Source organism: Lactuca saligna, chromosome 8 (assembly GCF_052625555.1).
Source record: "Lactuca saligna cultivar CGN05327 chromosome 8, ASM5262555v1, whole genome shotgun sequence".
In the NCBI taxonomy this organism is placed as follows: domain Eukaryota; kingdom Viridiplantae; phylum Streptophyta; class Magnoliopsida; order Asterales; family Asteraceae; genus Lactuca; species Lactuca saligna.
Genome location: NC_136424.1, coordinates 193,356,870 through 193,372,279, shown reverse-complemented (window position 1 = coordinate 193,372,279; position 15,410 = coordinate 193,356,870).

The window sequence follows — 15,410 nt, the reverse complement described above, 5'->3', positions numbered from 1 at the left end:
ATATGAATTTTTAAAGGTTTTATAAAAACCCACGTGTAGCCATGCGTACATACAGCATGTACGGTGCACACTGACACTCCACTGAAAATATGACACATGTCACCACTTGATAGTTGCCATGTTACTTAGTCTGACGATATGCGCGGAAAGCACCGACCATATATGTGGCGTACATTACCTTTTTCGCATATAAATAGGCGTCGAGGTTCATAATCATTCCCACACCTTTCCATTGGCTCTCTCTCAAAATTCTCTGTAATTGACCCAAAGTTCCCTTTTGTTAGTTTTCGACAAGGCCCTAAGGTTGTTAGGAGCCTGACAACAACTATTAGGCCGGAGTACTGCTAATAGAATTTATGGAATTCTGTCCAGGAAGTCGTTGTAAGTTAAATTACCCTCAACTTTATTTTTACTAACTTATATTTATCTTCATAGTCGGTATTATGAATTTATAAATAAGGCTTTTTCAGTGATCTAAGTCATCATACTAATTGATCTACTTACGGAGGTGATGTCTAGGCAATATTTAGTGAGATGTTTAAAGTGAGATTTCCAAACAATATACTCTATATACCAAACGAACCCTATCTCCGATATGATCTTATTTGGTCACTCTTTACTTGCGCGGTCTTGATTAGACATTTGGGATTTTTGGGAAATCCATAATATTAATGAGTTATAAGGAATAATAAACTAAATATTAGTAATAATTGTACCTAGGTCATATTAAAGGAAAGGATAAATCCTTAAGCGAAGCACTATCCTACTTTATAATCATCCACTTTAACCAGTGAGTGCATAGTTATTTTCAGCTTACACATAAATACAAGTATGCTAAATTCTTGATTAAACCGTGTTTAATATATCTATGTAATATTATTGTTATTACTTGATTAAATCATATATATACGGTTATTTTTAAAAAGTGATTGGGTAGTGAAGGGTTGTCTAAAATCACCTGTAACATCCCAAAATTGAAGACTAAAAATTTCATTTTTAATTTAATTATTATAAAACCAGTTTCTGAAAAAACCGTAGAATCAAATCATATCAAAATCAATGTATCCATAATCAAAACATGTTAGCATAAAATAATATCAAAGCAACACTCCCAGAAATCCGATGTACGGAAAACATAGTGTGATGCGCTGCGATCATGTCGGCCCGTTTCCCTTCGAAGACGAAGTACCTGAAACCAAAACTAAAAACTATAAGCACAAAGCTTAGTGAGTTCCCTCACCAAACCACATAATCACATACTGTCAGCCATATCTAGGTGCTCCGACCTACCTTTGCAGGCATATGTAGGAGCCCGACCTACCCTATCAAGCGTATCTGGGAGCTCAAACTACCCTATCAAGAACATCTGGTGCTCGACCTACCCTATCAAGCACAACTCGGTGCTCGACCTACCCTTTGGTTTATCTCAATTAGCTACGGGAACTATTTCACCTCTACCATTATCACATAATAAATAGCATAAAAATACTGTCAGGCATATCTAGGTGCCTGACCTACCCTGTCGATCCTTGCAACTGATAATGGAGTGTCTCTCAGCCCTCCTACCACTACTACATAATATCATAGAATACTAGCACATAACACATAACAGATAGTGAGATACCAAAAAATTATGACAAGTACAATCATCTCAACTATAATCAACTACTAGTGGGCCAGTCTTGGTGCCTTCGACCCACTTCTACCAAGGACCATGATACTTGGACCAAGAATCCCATAAAAGTGACAATAACGAGATCTAACAAATAAATAGCCAATGTATCAACTTTATACCCCCAATTCGTTGCCAAAGCACTGAGGACACTTTTAAGTCTCACTTACGCTTAAAATGGAAAAAGAGGCACGATTATGGTTTGCTCTACACTGAGGGGACGACGAAGGAGGCCACAATGAAGTATTAAGGCCCTTAAATAAGGTGCAAAACCATGAAAATAGGGTTTCATTTCTGCCAGCCTAATTGTCGACTTGAGGCTCTCAACTTGTCGAGTGGGTTTCTTAACACGCATCCCAAAATATTTCCAACTCAACGAGTTTGGTGATCCCAACTCGTTGAGTTCCTCTATAAAAGTACATAAATTATGATTTTAAAATACATACCAGGAACTAGGTGTTCCAAATCTCCCCTATTTGTTCTAGAATTCATCCTCGAAGTCTGATGCATCTAGGAATAACTCTGGGTAGTGCTCCCTCATCTCATTCTCCCGCTCCGACGTCCACTCCGAGCCCTTGCGGTGCTGCCAGTGCACCTTCACCAACTCGACCCTCTTGTGCCTCAAATCCTTTGTCTTCCTATTGAGGATGATTATTGGTCGCCAAATATAGTTTAGGCTATCATCCACTTGAATATCCTCTAAGGGAACAACTACTAAGTCATCTACTAAGCACTTCTGCAATTAAGAGTCATGAAAGGTGTTGTGGATCTGACTAAGATCGGCTGGAGGATCCAGTCGAAACACAACCCGGCCCACCCAGGCCCATACCCTGAACGATCCAATGTATCTGGGGCCCAACTTGCAACGCTTTCTGAACCGGATGACACCTTTCCATGGTGACACCTTCAGGACGACCATATCACCTACCTGAAACTCCAGGTCTGATCGATGTCTGTCGGTGTAGCTCTTCTACCGACTTTGGCATGTCTAGAGTCTACTCCGAAACTGTCGGATCCTATTTGTCATCTTGAGTACCACTTTAGTACTCCTCATGACCCGCTTTCCAACCTTACCCCAGCATATCGGGGTTCTGCACTTCCTATCATAAAGCATCTCGAAGGGAAGACAATCAATGCAGGCGTGGTAGCTATTATTGTAGGAAAAATTTGTTAGGGGAAGGTAGGTATCCCAGCTACCACCGAAATCTAAAACGCCTACCTGCCGAATATCCTTGAATTTCTAGATGATCCGCTGGCTCTGACCATCTGTCTGTGGGTGAAAAGTCGTGCTGAAGTGCAGACTAGTACCCAACTCATCATAAAATTTCTTCTAGAATCTAGAAGTGAACTGTACATATCAGTCAGAAATCATGGAAACTAGCACCCCGTGCCGAGATACTACCTTCCTAATGTAGATGTCGGCCAACTTCTTGGCCGAAATGATCTCCTGATCAGAATGAAATAGGCACACTTGGTTAACCGATACATGATGACTTAGATCAAATCCACTCCCCGTGCTGTCCCAGGAAGCTTCGTGATAAAATCCATAGTAATATCCTCTTATTTCCACACAAGGATATCCAACCGCTACATCTTGTCGTGAGGTCTTTGGTGCTTGGCCTTGACCTTCCTGCTGGTCAAGCACCGATCCACTTACCAAACTATGTTCTACTTCATGAGGGGCCACCAATAATTATTGCGAAGATCATGATACATCTTCGTCACCCCGGGATGGACGGAGAACCTTGACTTGTGGGCCTCATCCATCAGAACTTGACATACGCCACCCCAGTAAGGAACCCAGACCCTCCGATGTAGGGTTAATAACCCACGAATTTCATAATTAAATGAGGCCACCTAGCCTACGATTCGCTCATATTTCTGGCGCTCTTCCTTCATAAGCTCAACCTACGCCTCTCGGATCCGCTTCTGCAACAGAGTAATCATTTTCATCCTTAGACATATGTCCCTAATCGGGGCCACGAATTCCTTGCGGCTAAGTGCATCGGCCACAACATTGGCCTTTCCCGAGTGGTAGAGGATCTCACAGTTGTAATACTTCACCACGGCCAACCATCGTTGATGCCTCATCTTCAGATTTGGTTGGCCCATCAAATACGTTAGGCTCTTGTGGTATGTGTAAATGGTACAACGGACCCTATAGAGGTAATGTCTCCAAAATCTTGAGCGTGAAACAACCAGCTGCAAGTCGTGCATCGTGTAATCGCCTCATGAGGCTTCAGCTGCCTCAAGGCATAAGCGATAACGTGCCCCCTCGGCATAAACACTGTGCCCAATCCCAAGATGGACGCATCGCAGTATACTACAAAATCCTCAACACCCTCTAGCATGGATAAGATCGGCGCCTCACACAATCTTTGCCTCAAAGTCTCAAATGTTGTCTGCTGCTCAGGCCCCAACGAAAGACAACAGCCTTCTTCGTCAGTCGGGTCAGGGGTACCACTATTTTGGAGAAATTCTGAATGAATCTTTGATAATAGCTTGCTAAACCATGGAAACTCTGAATCTCAGATCGAGACTTCGAAACCTCCCATCTCATCACGACCTCCACTTTGTCCGGGTCGACTAGAATACCGTTCTGGTTGACAACTTGCCTGAGACACTGAACCTCGCGTAACCAGAACTCACACTTGGAGAACTTGGCGTACAAGCTCTCCCTCCTCATGGTATCCAACACCTCTCGCAAGTGCTCTTCATACTGCTCCTGTGACTTGGAGTAAACGAAGATGTCATCACTAAAAACTATCACAAACCGATCCAGCATCGATATGAATACATGGATCCTGAGATCCATGAATGTGGCATGAGCGTTGGTGAGGCCAAAAGGCATCGAAACCAACTCATGATGACCCTAGGGAGTCTAGAAAGAAGTCTTCTACACATCCTCGTCTCTGACACTCATCTGATGGTAGCCTAAAAGCAAATCGATCTTGGAAAACCAAGATGCTCCCTGAAGCTGGTCGAAGAGATTTTCTATCCTCATGAGTGGGTAATGGTTGTTCACTGTTACCTTATTCAGCTCCAGGTAATCTATACACATCTGATGTGACCTATCCTTCTTCCTCACAAATAGGATCGGAGCTCCCCAAGGTGAACTGTTCGACCTAATAAATCCCTTGAATAATAGCTCCTACAGCTATGTAGACAACTCTTGAATCTCAAGAGGAGCTAATAGATATTGGGTATCGGAGCCGCAACGGAAACTAGGTCAATCCTGAACTCCACCTGTCTCTCTGAAGGTATCCCAGGAAAATTATCTGGGAAAACATTCGGGTGCTCCCGCACCACAGGCACATCATCCATGGTAGCCTTACCATTTTCCTGTGTATCCATAACTTAGGTGACATAACATGTACAACCCTACTGAAGGTGGCATCTAGCCCTCGTTGTTGAATACATAGTTGGCCCATATTGCGGCCTCTCACCCTGAATCACCAACTCTCCCCCACTTGGGGTCTTGACATGAACCAGCTGTTGCTCACAGTTGATCACCTCCCCATTATGGCTCACCCAATCCATGCCTATGATGATCTTTTTCCCATGGAAAGGAATAGGAACCCAATCCATGAGGTAATGCTCATCATACATCCTCAAGACACAATCACTATAAACCTCAGATGCTCGGACGGACAGATCGTCAGCAATCTCGACCTCTAAAGTACAATTCAACATGCCCGAAGACTCAACAAACCTCTTGATGAGTGCAAGAGGTACAAATGATCGGGTAGCCCCCGAGTCAAATAGCACCTTTAGTAGGATACCATTCACATGGAACTATCCTAAACAAAACACATAAAACATAAATATCATAACAGACATGGAATAAGAGTTAGGTAGAAGAAAACATACTTGTCACCAAATCATGTGCGGCATGCGCCTCCTCGACGTTCAACTAGAAGGCTCGGCTCCTGACCACTAAAGCATTTGTCTTGCCCTGTCGGCCATCCATGATCCGTAGGGTCACTGGAACTCGCGACGCCAATGGTTCTCCTAATGTTAATCTCGGGCAATTGGCCTTTTATGGACCCTCTGATTGCAATGAAAGAAAATCAGGTCTGATATCTTGATAGTGGGAGTAAGGGTTGCGCAATCCTCGCTAAAGGGTCCAGACTTTTCGGACTTGTAGCAGCCCGATCCTCCAGCTCTGCATACTCCCTCATGTGGCTTGCCGCATTTCCCATAGTGGCTTCGGCCCTGCTGGCCCCTCGACCTCAAGTCAAATCCCTTAGGTTTCTTCCCAAAGACCCCAGTCGTCTATCCAGTCTCCGCTTTCCTCTTCCTGATGTGCTCTATATCAATCTCTCTCTGTCTATCCCTCTCTCTCTCTATCTCTCTCTCCTTATCTATCATATCAACCAAATTCGGGCATGCCGAGTAGCTGATATATTTTTAGATGTCAGCTATCAACATATCATGGTACCGGGTACTGAGGCACCAGTTAGGCCCTCTCCTAAACTTGGCGATAATCTCTGCCACTGACTCAGTCATCTGTCTCATATCCAGAAACTCCCTGGCTAGCTGTTGAATCTCCACAGCAAGTGCAAAATCATCTTGGAATCTGGTTACAAAGTCCGACTAGGTCATATCCTTAATGGTTGGAGCTCCCAACATGTCACTAACTGCCTCCTGCATGTGTCTATCCCAATCTCTCAAACAATGAGCAGCAAACCTGGCCTTCGACCCCTCAGGGAAAAAGCTCATCACCTGCGCAGACTCAATGTCCACAATTCATCGCCTCGCAACAATGGGATCCTTCACCTCGATGAAGTATGTTTCTCCGCATCCCCTAAAATCCTTGAAGGAATGCATGTGAGTCCCTGACTGACCTGGTGTCATTACACTCCTGAATACCCTTAGGCGATCCTCTATCAGCCCGATGATCACTACCTTAATAGACCTGAAAATCACTAGGGTCGCCTCAAGGATGCCTCTCATAATCTCAGATGCGATGAACTTGCGTACTCCTTTATCATCTGACTCAGAACCTATACCCAAACCTGACCTAGACCCTAAACCTCCTGCTCTGTGACGTGTCGCCACCATTCTGAAACAAACATCAGAGTCATACATAATATCAAGAGACCACATACTCACCACAAGTTCCTTAGCTTGATCTCAGCTACCTTCCACATTTATCTTTAGCTTGATTCTTGTACAGATCTTGTGCTTTCAGTAGTACGAGCCCATAATACCTTCCACATTTATCCGTAGTTTCCTCAAGAATTGCCTTGGCTCCACTATGTCACTTTCACTACTACTACTACTCTCCATGCTAACCTCATCTTAAGCTTTCCCTAGGGTAATCTTTGACCCACTCTCCACCATCAGCCGCATAAGAAGTCCTTGTTATCCCTCACTAACTAGCTCACAAATGCCATTACCTATTACTAAGACGAAATAATTCTTCGAATGAGATGTCCTACTTTATAATGGTTAGAATAAAATGAGAGCTGTGAAATAGGGCTAAATCTAACCTTCATAAATTATTTTGTCCTCATAATATGTAGCTTAACAGATTCTTTTACTAGGAATTTAAAGATAACTAGGACTCCTAAAAGCACAAAGAAAGCAGCATTCGGGCATTGATTAACCAAAACCAAGCATATCCTACTCATGCTATCACATCACTAACTAGGTATTACTATCATACAGTTCGATAAGCACATATAGAAGGCACATACGACATCTTCCTAGATCCTTAGCTCTAATCTAGCATGCAGTTCTCATAAACATACACTAGGCATATAAGGCATCCTTCCTAGATCCTTAACCCTAATCTAGCATGCAGTTCTCATAATCATATCATATATCATAAGAAACATGTATGGGTATCTTGGGGAAAACTTACTTGAGCTCGGCTGATTCAATGCATCCCACTCCCTGTTCTTTCACAAAAACCTTAATTTTAAATTTTAGAAAAAAAATTCATTGTAAAAATTTCTCAAACCCTCGATTTGATTCCAGACACCCCCGAAGGTGTGTCCGAATCCCTCAAACCAAGGCTCTGATACCAACTTGTAACATCCCAAAATTCAAGACATAAAATTTCATTTTTAATTTAATAATTATAAAACCATTGTCTGAAAACATCGTAGAATCAACTCACATCAAAATCAATTTATCGATAATCAAAACATGTCATGATAAAGCATTATCAGATTAACACTTCCAGAAATCCATTGTGCGGAAAATGTAGTGTGATGCGATGCGATCATATCAGTCCCTTTCCCTTTGAATAGGAAGTACCTGAAAACAAAAGTGAAAACTATAAGTACAAAGCATATTGAGTTCCCCTATCATCCCACATAATCACATACTGGCAGGCATATCTGGGTGGCCGACCTACCTTGCCAGGCATATTTAGGTGCCCGACCTATCCTTTCAAGCATATATGGGTGTTCAACCAACCCCTGTTAAGCATATATGGGTGGTCGACCTACCCTACGATTTATCTCAACCAGCTACGGGGACTATTTGACTCCTGCCACTACCATATGATAAATAGCATAAAACTACTGTCAGGCATATATGGGTGTCCGACCTACCCTGTTGGTCCTTGCAACCGATAACGAGGTCAACCTCACCCTTCCTACCACTACTACATAATATCATAGCATACTAGCACATAACGCATAGCAAATAGTGGCATACCAGATAATTATCACAAATACAATCATCTTAACTATAATCAACTACTAGTAGGCCGACCTTGGTGCCTTCGACCCACTTCTAGTGGAAGGTAACTCACTTCAAATGCTGTGAAATAGTTGAACTATCCTCGGGTGTGAAATTCGTCCCAATCAAACTCCTATAGATACATATTTCCATAAGTTACCCTTTCATGCTCATAACCCCTTAAGGGTCAACTTTGGTCAAAGTTAAAGGCAAGCTCAAAACCTTGGTCAAAGTCAACCTCTTGTCAAAGTCAACATTCTAAATTGCCTCAACTCACTGAGTTGACCCATCGACTCGTCAAGTTCCATAAATCATAAAACTTTATAACCACGATCCAACTCATCGTGTTCTTTCACAACCCGATGAGTTCTTCTTATCCACAGAATTAGGACTTTCCCATTCTACTCATCGATTCATCCTTGAAATTGTCGATTTTTCGAATTTACAGAATCGGGACATTTCAACTCAAATCGTCGAGTTTCTCTATGGACTCGACGAGTTCTTCAGTTTGTTAAGCCTTCTTAATATATTAAGCTCCTATCCTTCAGATCTAGGCTCTATACTTCATCAACATACTGAAAATGTCCTTTTAAGGGTAAAGTTTCCAACTTTACCCGTTAACAGCCTCCCTTAATGGGTTTAGCTCAAACCCTAGTTCTTTAAGATCTAGATCTTGATCCAAACGCCATATATACTTCAAACTAAGGCCTACAAATTGAGATCTAGACCTTAGACAGCACTTGAACATGTAAAGTCACTGCCTTTCTCTCCATGCATGGCCTTTTGTGACTTTAAAGGCAAAATGTCATCCTAAGGCTTGCATAGGGTTCCAATGGTGAAGTGGTGTTGATTAAGATGGCATGTGCGGAATATGAATGATCTAGTGAATCATCATGTAAAATCAAGAACACAAGAAGTAAATGATTCTTTTTAAGCTCTCATTAGTTTTGATAGAAAGAGCACAAATGGGCTTGCAGTTTCTCCCTTTAAACTAATGCTCTCAAAGTGTTCATTTTTTATAAAATGAGTGTCACTCACTTCCTTATAAAGGAAAGGAAAATCATTACACATACAAGTGGGTAAAGCCTCATCCATGTGTGACTTTGCACCCTAACATTCTCCCCCTCAAAGTTAGGATTGGATGCCCTGGGTTTAGTATCCAACGAGCTAGCGTGATCAAGACTAAAACTCCCCCTCGAATTAACACCGTTCTTCAAATCCACAAACAAATATCCGACAAACCCGCTTCGAATACCCATCATTCTCCCCTTTTTTATAATCAAAAATTGATTATAAAACCCATTAAGGATGAGAAGCGCCCAAGGAATGAACAATACAATACTCCCCCTTGATGTGTACCAAAAATGAATCACCAAAAATCTTGCACGGAAAAGCAATCATGAAAAAACCTCAAAAAATTTCCAATTTGTGAAAATTTTTGACTTTGTGGGTGAAAGTTGCAAGATTTTTCAAAAACCGGGTAAAAGGTGTCATTTTTTGAATTCTGCAGGGACTCGTTGCACCCAAAACAGCAAAATATGCGAAATTCTCCTCTATTTGCGAAATTGGTTAGAAAATGTTAATTCACACAAAATATAGGGACCGAAAATGTAAAATCTTCATTTTCTCAGAAAATTAGCCCAATTTCAAAGTTATGTACTTGTTGCCAAACTATCGAAATTTCTAGGGATGTTTTCGAAAATTCTTCATTTTTCTTCAAAACTAACGAAACTTTGACAATATGAAAAACTATAAAAACACCAACGACCATTTTCGAAACTTCATGTTTTCTTCATCCCTAAATCTAACGAAAATACACATACCATATTAACGAAAGATTTTTCCTTCCCCTTCGTTAGTTTTAATCCCAAATCCACAGCCTATTTTCTCTCTCCTCTTCGTTCAATCAGAGCACCCTTCGTACGAAATCCTCGACACCCTTCGTACGAAATCTTTCATCACACACCAAAAACCAAACTCATCGAAAATATAGAAACCATTTGCACATCAACCCAACAAGGCTTCGTTTTTAGATTTAAAAACAAAATCAATTACCATTGCTTCTTTACCAATTGTTCCCAATAATGTTGATCACATACTCTTCGACAATTCCCAACAAAATCAGTCAATTTTCTTTCAATTAGGCATCCAAGCCTTCTTTAACAGACCTTCAATTTAACCTGTTCTTCAATCGAGATCAACATCAAATCCAAGTCTACGCTATTAACAAATAAACCATTTGATTGTACATATCGATTTAGTTATCTACCAGAGTCATCGAGTTCTTCCCAATTCATAAAATCTCCAGACACTAACTTCCAAATCTAACCCAAAAATCAAGTTTTCTCACATCAATTCTTCAATCAATCTTTCATCAGCCACTTGTTCGTCAAATCGACTCAGGATTTTATTCAAAATCGACATAACTATCTAGTTTTTCAACACCAACCCAAGAACAATAATACTCGAAATCAGATTCAACCGTTCCTTAGTAACTTGCCATCGATCTTTGAAATCATCCACAGTTATTTACTACATTGATTTCATTCACTATCGATTTCCACAAGATTCAAAATCAACACCAAGAATCAATTCTGACTCAAAATCTAATAGAAAACGTTGTTTGACCAATAAAATAATCGATTCGACAATTCCCATCAACACAGTATCAATATACTAATCTTGACCAAAGTCAAAATTGTGATTATTAGTCATTTTAACTTTCAATTTCAAATTCGATTTATTAAAAACCCTGATTTTGACTTCACATAGAAATTCAACTTAAATCGAATCAACAAAATCGATTCCAGTTCTCAAATAACTTTGATTCTCAGTGACAAATGAAATATGAGACACATAAACATATGAGAATGACATATATTGAATCAAGTACATGAATCAATTTGGAAACTGTTCTTGAGAATCAATCGACTTCAATCATAGAATACAGAAGTATAGAAACATGAATAACCCGGAAGCGAGTGAAGAACAAGAATGAATGAATTGATTTGAATTTTGTTTAGAAGATATTTTGGGCTTTCAAATTGAATTTGGATCAAAGAAACATTTCATGAACAGTAAATGATACGAAAATTAGATCAAAGTGATTTATGGGCTCAATAATATCAAATTAAATATGTTTAGTAACATTCGTTTTTGAAAAAATGATTTTAATTTTAAAGTTTGATCTAAAAAATAATAATTAGATCTTCAAACGGGTTTGAAACGAAGTCGATCCAATTGATTCAAAACAATCAAAAATTAAAAACGAAACGCACGAATCGAAATCATGAACGTTTTGGAATCCATTTGAGAATTTAAGATACCTTTTTGACGAATCGAGATCCATTTTCAACGAACAAATTGAATTTAGAAAATTTTGGTTATTTTGTCGGAATGAGAAAATCTCCAATTTGAACATTATACCAACCACGATGTGTGTTGTACAACTCATTCTTCATGTTCTTCGCGTTCTTCAATAATCGAAGAACATCTTCAAAAGAACCACCAACACTATTGGGTTTTGACTTCAAATTCAATGCAAAACTTGGAGATTGTTGGTTTGGAACCCAAATTTGCTTCACAGATTTAGACTTCTCAACATTTGACGATTTTTGTGATAAACCCACTTGTTTTTACAATTGATCTTCTTCTTCTTTTTCTTTCTTATTTTTTTGCATCTTGAAGACTTGATTTCATAAACAAACCCGTTTTCCACAACATCAACTTTGTGAGTTGGAATCAAATCTTTTGGAGTTTGATATTTATGAATTTCTTGAATCACCAACTTCTGATACGGAACCATTCCTTCAAACGAATCACAAGAATACAAAATATCATCGGTTTAAAATCCAATTGAGTAAGAAACTTTTTCATCATTAGAATCAACTTGAACTCCTTTTTTTGAACATCAAGAACATCACATTGAACTCCATTGTCAAGAACTTCAACAAATTTAAGAGCATGAAGATCATTCGGGTCTTCAATAAGAGAAACATATTTCTTATTGAACAAGTATTTTTCTTCTCCATTCTTATCATTACTACAATTTGATATGGACCATGTAATATGAGCCGACCATTTGATCTCACAAAGTGGTTGAAATATCAAGCTTCCATGATCATCCCTCAATCCTCCATAAGAAACCATAGTTTCCAATATATCAACTAGTTTAACACCAACCCATAATATTGACCTTTATTGACTTTGTATTTGATATCTTCAACAATCACAATCCAAGAATTGTAAGGCAAATTCACCATGATCACAAAAACTTGAAGTTTTCTAGAGAGAGAAACTAATTTCGAATGGGTTTTCTAGAGAGAGAAAGTGATACAAACAAGTACTCTAGAGAGAGAAAATCGAATTATGGATCAATTCAAGGAAAAATTCAATTTCTAGAATACAAAATACTCTCTAAACACGAAGATCAATAAAAAAAAAGAAGAATCACCAAATCAAGATTGCCATCATGGATCAATTCTTGATCCAATCAAGAACACCTGCTCAGATACCAATTGAAGTGGTGTTGATTAAGATGGCATGTGTAGAATATGAAAGATCTAGTGAATCATCATGTAAAATCAAGAACACAAGAACTAAATAATTATTTTTAAGCTCTCATTAGTTTTAATAGAAAGAGTACAAATGGGTATTGCAATTTCTCTCTCTAAACTAATTCTCTCAAAGTGTTCCCTTTTTTATAAAATGAGTGCCACTCACTTCCTTATAAAGGAAAGGAAAATCATTACACATACAAGTGGGTAAAGCCTCATCCAAGCGTGACTTTGCACCCTAACAAATGGCCAAAAAGTTTGCACCTTTATGTCATGACATCCCTCCATGCTCCTAGATTTGGAAATATACCCACTTGGGACGTCCATTTCCCAAGGACCATGCTACTTGGATCAAAAACCCCCCGTATAAGTGAAAATAATGCGATCTAACAAATAAATAGCCAAGATATCGACTTTATACCTCCAAATGATTGCCAGATCACTGAGGATCCCGGATCTAATCTCCTCATTTCAACCTTGAACCACCAACTTCACACTCCTTCAAGAAAAACACCAAAGAACACTCTTAAGGCTCAACCACACTCAAAATAAGAAAAGAGGCATGATTAGAGTTTGCTCTAGACTGAGGGGACAATGAGGGAGGCTACAATAAAGCATTAAGGCCCTTAAATACGGTGCAAATTAAGGCTCTCAACTCGTCGAGTTGGTTTCATAATCAAAATCCCAAAATAATTCCTACTCGATGAATTTGGGACTCCCAACTCGTCGAGCTCTTCTATAAAAGTGCATAAATTATGATCTTATAATACATACTAGGGACCGGGTGTTACATAACCGATGAGAGGCTACAATAGGTTAGTATAGAACTATGTAAAATAATAAACGAAAAGCTAAGGTGAGGACTGTACAAAATAATGTGTTGTGACCCACTATGCCGTAATTAAAGTACTATTGTACTGCAGTGTCCAGACACCTAAGAAATTTTTACGTGGTAAAATGATGTGTGAAATGATGAGTTGTGACTTGTTGTGCTATGACTAATGTACTATCGTACTACTGTGTTATGCCCATAGTACTATTGTACTATTATGCCTAGATGTTTAAGGAAGGATATATAAATGAAAAATTCTACTGAAAAATATCCTTTAGGATAGATCCCTCAATATGATTATTTAAAGATTAGGAAGTGAGGATAACAGGAATGCATAATTGGGTTATTTGTTTGCTAAAAATGTATAATTAGCAATTATAATATTGTTGGTTGAAAACCCGATGTACTCACCAAGTTTCCAAACCTGACCCATTCATCTTTATTGCATCACATGTCTTGATACAAGGTACATGAATGGTGAGAGATTCGAAGGAGATGTAGATTGATAGTCTAAGATACTATAAGGTTTATTTGTGCTTATGTTATGTATCAATTATGACATCCCAAAAATTTTAATAATCAATGAAAAACATTTCGTAGGAAACACTTTTATGGGACAAATTCCATATTCAAGAAAATACTTTTCTTTAAATAAGCATAAATAAAAAGTTTTAAAATAACCAAAAATTTGGGGATGTCATAGAATGAAATGGAGGAAAAGTTGGCATTAAACAAGACATGTTTTGAGAAATAGATTGATTTGAAGTTGGCAAGTGTCTTGATCGAGAGTCTGAGTTAAAAGCTATTTTTACAGGTCCAAACAGACTTTCGTAATCAACTTCATAAATGACTTGATGATTCAGAGAACCAGGAGGTGGAGTGTTGGGATCCATGATGTGGCATGTAATGTGGATTTGTTTTGGGTTCTAAATGAATTTCTCATCAAAAGTTATGTTAAACCTTTCTTTAATAACATGGGTATGCCAATTAATAACCCAATAAGCTTTTGATTTAGCAGAGTATTCCAAAACTATTGTTTCATCATATTTCGGTTGAAACTTGGTGTGTTGATCACAATTGTTGTTGATGAATCATCTGCACTTGAAAAAGTGTAGAAATGTGATAATAGACTATTGACCATTCATAGATTCATAAGGGGTCATGTTGAGTCTGAGATTGATGATACTCTGATTTTGGGTAAAGCAGGTCGTGGAAAGTGCTTCAGACCTAGAGATTGAGAGGCATATTGCCAAAGTTTAGCAATGATCAAGCTGCTTCAACAAGCGTTCAGTTTCTTCTTTCAATGACATTATTTTTTTGTGAAGTGTAGAGAATAGAAAAGTTGTGTTCAATGTATTTGTGAACCAGGTAAGTTTGAAGTGTGGAATTAGTGAAATTGGTTCCATTGTTACTGCGAACTCTTCTAATCAGTAGTTTTGTCAAAACTTCAATATCTTTGTCAAAATTGATGAGTTCAGAAGCTATTTTCGATCTCAATATCAAAAAGAAAACCCAAGTGAATCTTGTGTAGTCATCAACAAGGACAAGAATGTATTTCTTATGATGCATACTTTCAATGGTAGAGGGACCACACAAATCAATATAAAGAAATTCAAGTGACTCAGAGATAGATTTCTTGATTAGAAAAATATGA